The sequence below is a fragment of the Schistocerca gregaria genome, chromosome 4 (assembly GCF_023897955.1).
Source record: "Schistocerca gregaria isolate iqSchGreg1 chromosome 4, iqSchGreg1.2, whole genome shotgun sequence".
Lineage (NCBI taxonomy): Eukaryota > Metazoa > Arthropoda > Insecta > Orthoptera > Acrididae > Schistocerca > Schistocerca gregaria.
This window is the reverse complement of record NC_064923.1, coordinates 720507401-720513400: the sequence shown is the minus strand read 5'-3', so window position 1 is coordinate 720513400 and position 6000 is coordinate 720507401.

Sequence of the window (6000 nt, the reverse complement as noted above, 5' to 3'; positions counted from 1 at the left end):
TCCAATCACAATTTTTTACTGGGTGCCTCGCAGTCTGAAAAAAAGTGTACCATCTAAGGAATGCAGGGGCACACAGCAGTCGGTCGCAATCCCATTGGTTCTTACACTACTGGCCATTAAAATTGCTAAACCACGAAGATGACGTGTACAGACGCGAATTTTAACCGACAGGAAGAATATGTTGTGAGATGCAAATGACAAGCTTTTCAGAGCACTCACACAAGGTTGGCGCCGGTGGCGACACATACAACGTGCTGACATGAGAAAAGTTTCCAACCGATTTCTCAGACACAAACAGAAGTTGACCAGCGTTGCCTGGTGAAACGTTGTTGTGATGCTTCCTGTAAGTAGGAGAAATGCGTACCATCACTTTGAGAAAGGTCGGATTGTACCCTATCGCGATTGCAGATTATCATATCGCGATATTTCTGCTCGCGTCGGTCGAGATCCAATGACTGTTAGCAGAATATGGAATCGGTGGGTTCCGGAGTGTAATACGGAACGCCATGCTGGATCCCAACGGCCTCGTATCACTAGCACTCGAGATGACAAGCATCTTATCGGCATGGCTGTAACGGATCGTGCAGCCACGTCTCGATCCCTGAGTCAACAGATGGGGACGTTTGCAAGACAACAACCATCTGTACGAACAGTTCGACGACGTTTGCAGCAGCATGGACTGTCAGCTCGGAGACCGTGGCTGCGGTTGCCCTCGACGCTGCATCACGGACAGGAGCGCCTGCGATGGTGTACTCAACGACCAACGTGGGAGCACGAATGCCAAAACGTCATTGTTTCGGATGAATCCAGGTTCTGTTTACAACATCATGATGGTCCCATCCGTGTTTGGCGACCTCGCGGTGAACGTACATTGCAAGCGTGTATTCGTCATCACCCGACGTGATGGTATGGGGCGCCATTGGTTACACGTCTCGGTCACCTCTCGTTCGCATTGACGGCACTTTTGAACAGTGGACGTTTTATTTCAGATGTGTTATGACCCGTGCCTCTACCCTTCATTCGATCCCTGCGAAACCCTACATATCAGCAGAATAATGCACGACCGCATGTTGCAGGTCCTGTACGCGCCTTTCTCGATACAGAAAATGTTCGACTGCTGCCCTGGGCAGCACGTTCTCCAGATATCTCACCAACTGAAAACGCCTGGTCAATAGTGCCCGAGCAACTGGCTCGTCACAATGAGCCAGTCACTACTCTTGATGAAGTGTGGTATCGTGTTGAAGCTCCATGGGCAGCTGTAGCTGTACCAGGCACCTAAGTTCTGTTTGACTCAATCGCCAGGCGTATAAGGCCGTTATTACGGCCAGAGGTGGTTGCTCTGGGTACTGATTTCTGAGCAGCTATGCACCCAAATTGCGTGAAAATGTAATCACATGTCATTTCTAGTATAATATATTTGTCCAATGAATACGTGTTTATCATCTGCATTTCTTCTTGGTGTAGCAATTTTAATGGCCAGTAGTGTATTATGCTTGCAAATCTCGATTTCTGTTATAAACAGCCACCTTCAGTTCGTTTTCGTTAAAATTCAACAGACTCTCGGCAGTTTATGTCACTATATGCTCTTACAGGAGTATAGGCAGAAGGATACAGAGGATCGCTTTATAACGTTTGTCAGTGCTGAGAGTGAAGATTTTGAGCATTTGATATCAGAGTCACAGCAGTACATAGGCGAACCATGCCTGAATTAAGCGGGTACCGACATCGGTGCAATAGGGTGGATATTCGTGGAATCTGTTCTCGTGATGGCAGGACCATGATATGCGGCGCTTAATATCTCATCAAGCTACATACACATTATGTCCTTGAAGTATTCTTACAAGCCTCTTTCCACTTCTACAGAAGCAAACTGTATAGTAACACAAGTCAGCCTCATAATTCTACAGTCGCAAAGATCTTGCGGACGTCGTAAGAATGACAACGTTCTCCGCTACAACATAGCTAAAACCTTACCTCCCTATGGTTGCACGTACGGCAATATTATTTGGAGTGCCTTTGGATGTCTCATTCTTCATACCGCCTGACAGTTACTGAGCAACAAGAGATATGCGTCTACACTGTTAGACAACACCTACAGTTCTGCACGACGGGATTGTTATTCAGTCTTATTCCAGCTGGAACCTCTGCACCCCAATTTATCAGTGGGTGCCTCGCTACGGTAAATTTCATTTACCAAATTACTTCAGCTCTTGTAGGAGTTTAATGTCCTATCAACAACAAAGTCATTAGAGAACACAGGTTCGTGTGGTACAAGGATAAGGAAGAAAACAGAAGTAGCCTTAAGAATAACAGCAACAAAAAACGGGTACGTTCATCTCAAGAGATTTATGGAACTCACGAATGGTCACGCTGAGATCTACTCACTATTTATTTTAGTTAGCATTAGCTGGAGCCCCCACTTATTAAACAGAGTTCCAAATCCACAATGTTCGTGAATATCTTTTTATTGTAGTCACTAGCTGTTAAGGGTGTAGCATATACACTCCTGGAAATTGAAATAAGAACACCGTGAATTCATTGTCCCAGGAAGGGGAAACTTTATTGACACATTCCTGGGGTCAGATACATCACATGATCACACTGACAGAACCACAGGCACATAGACACAGGCAACAGAGCATGCACAATGTCGGCACTAGTACAGTGTATATCCACCTTTCGCAGCAATGCAGGCTGCTATTCTCCCATGGAGACGATCGTAGAGATGCTGGATGTAGTCCTGTGGAACGGCTTGCCATGCCATTTCCACCTGGCGCCTCAGTTGGACCAGCTTTCGTGTTGGACGTGCAGACCGCGTGAGACGACGCTTCATCCAGTCCCAAACATGCTCAATGGGGGACAGATCCGGAGATCTTGCTGGCCAGGGTAGTTGACTTACACCTTCTAGAGCACGTTGGGTGGCACGGGATACATGCGGACGTGCATTGTCCTGTTGGAACAGCAAGTTCCCTTGCCGGTCTAGTAATGGTAGAACGAAGGGTTCGATGACGGTTTGGATGTACCGTGCACTATTCAGTGTCCTCTCGACGATCACCAGAGGTGTACGGCCAGTGTAGGAGATCGCTCCCCACACCATGATGCCGGGTGTTGGCCCTGTGTGCCTCGGTCGTATGCAGTCCTGATTGTGGCGCTCACCTGCACGGCGCCAAACACGCATACGACCATCATTGGCACCAAGGCAGAAGCGACTCTCATCGCTGAAGACGACACGTCTCCATTCGTCCCTCCATTCACGCCTGTTGCGATAACCACTGGAGGCGGGCTGCACGATGTTGGGGCGTGAGCGGAAGACGGCCTAACAGTGTGCGGGACCGTAGCCCAGCTTCATGGAGACGGTTGCGAATGGTCCTCGCCGATACCCCAGGAGCAACAGTGTCCCTAATTTGCTGGGAAGTGGCGGTGCGGTCCCCTACGGCACTGCGTAGGATCCTACGGTCTTGGCGTGCATCCGTGCGTCGCTGCGGTCCGGTCCCAGGTCGACGGGCACGTGCACCTTCCGCCGACCACTGGCGACAACATCGATGTACTGTGGAGACCTCACGCTTCACGTGCTGAGCAATTCGGCGGTACGTCCACCCGGCCCCCCTTATGCCCACTATACGCCCTCGCTCAAAGTCCGTCAACTGCACATACGGTTCACGTCCACGCTGTCGCGGCATGCTACCAGTGTTAAAGACTGCGATGGAGCTCCGTATGCCACGGCAAACTGACTGACACTGACGGCGGCGGTGCACAAATGCTGCGCAGCTAGCGCCATTCGACGGCCAACACCGCGGTTCCTGGTGTGTCCGCTGTGCCGTGCGTGTGATCATTGCTTGTACAGTCCTCTCGCAGTGTCGGGAGCAAGTATGGTGGGTCTGACACACCGGTGTCAATGTGTTCTTTTTTCCATTTCCAGGAGTGTATATCCTGTGTCCGTGGATCTCCGGTTTACACGACACCTTTCTTTCGTTTGGATTCCTCCAGGTTCCTCCAGATTTACGTTCGTCAAGGAGCCTGAAGATGGTGTAATGGAACATTGAAACCGGTTGCGTAAATAAATTAAATGAAAAAGAGACGGGTGCAGGTGTATTAATTTTCATTTCATTTGTGTAAATAGTAAACAGACACTTCGAATAATATTGGTTTATTTCTGTTCTGTTGATGAACAACATGACATGATTGACGGTGTCCCTGTGAGCCAGTGTTACCACCTTCACCCTGTGCAATAACAATGCAGCGCCATCTTGTAAAGATATGCACGTCTGTCGTTTACTCAAGCGTTTGCCGGGACTCTCACCACGATGGCACTAATTATACAGATAATTCAATACACACAAATGACGTTGTGGATTCCTCACAAATTGCTTATTGCGTGCAAACTGCGTTTATAACATTTTGATTGGATCGGGATGAAAGGTGTGAAAAGGGCTAAAAACATTTTAAAATAGGCCATAGAACATGCCAAAAAAAGTCTATCGTGGTGAACATCGAACGATTCCGTTGAATCAGATGATTACAAAACAGTAATTGGATTCGTCAACTGGTATGCCTTTATTGATGTTTGAATTAATTAATACTAATTAAAACATTATCTTTTAAATGAAATTAGTTGTCAGAAGCGAGTGATTCTGATCTCCTGCTTCGACTGCTATGCATTAATTGTTTCAGAAGGCTATTATGGAAAGTGTCAAAATTAAGATGAGAAGGGTTCTCACATCAGGTTTTGCACCATTAGTTGATGGAATCCATCGCCTACGAATGAGAGGTGGTTCCGGCTTCCAGTATATGTTAGCAAAGCTGAGGATAACTGCTAAAATACAAACCAAATATGAAAAGTTGAAGCACACAAACAAAGCTCATAAAATTATAAGTACTGTAAAAGGATCAATATGAGAAGTGAGGAATAATTTAAAGCAATTTTCTGTAGTGGCCGCAATAGCCTGTTACGTTACTTCAGAAACAACTTTTATTACGTGGAAACTAGGCTATGAAGAACTAAGCAGCTATCTTCTGACGTAATCGATTGGTCGCAGTTGACCTCGGATTTAGAGAAGCGCAGCAGTGTGAATAGATTTGTATCACACTTCGTAGATTCGGAACATCAGGGGGACTCGTCTGTTGTTTTATGGCTGTAGTTACAGAACGGTGCATTCCCACCCCTTGGTTGTCTGGACACTTTTTCAGTTCTACTTCCTCGTTTACACTGTTCTGACCTCATTATCAGATTTTTTTCTTGATTGTGATTTCATTCCCCTGCCCCATATGCGCAGGGGAGGGCTGTCAGCGACACGATAGCCGCTCTTCAGCCGAGTGACATGACAGCTAATACAAGAAGAAAATGATATATACAAAGGCGATAAAAATGGGGGACATAAAAAAACAGTAAGGGAAGATAATGGAGGTAAAAATACACTGACATGGAGACGTTCATGGGAGGATAATTAAAAAAGTCGACATAAAGTGAAAAAAAAACAAAGCTGGCGATTCGTAGAGCACAAAAAAGACACTGAAGTCCCACGGGTTAAAAGTTGGCCATAGTATTAAAAACACTTCAGAACAAGACACTTTAAACCTAATGGGAGAGATGAAGTACAGATTATTTTTCTCCAGCTACATAACTCCACGCGACCTATTCGGAACCATAATGCTGAAATGCCGTAGTATCTTTCCACTAAGGCACCACTGGTGCTCACAAGGTTGGTTTAGAATCCTGTGTAGATATGTGGCGAGCTCTCTCTGGAGGACGGAGTTGGGCCGAGGCAGCCAGGTGAGCTACGTTAGTGTTTGCTTCCCTTCCGGACGCGCACACGTGTTCTGTGTGTAGAGGTCTCCCGGGCAGCGCCACGACGGGGGGCGGAGTGGTGCTATTTAGAGCGGCGGCCTCGTCTTCCGCGGAGACCATCGCAGCCGGAGGCAGTCGGCCGTTCGGTCTCTATACAGCGGCTGATCTGACTACACGATCAGCGAAGATCACTGCGATCGTTCACGAGCGTTAAG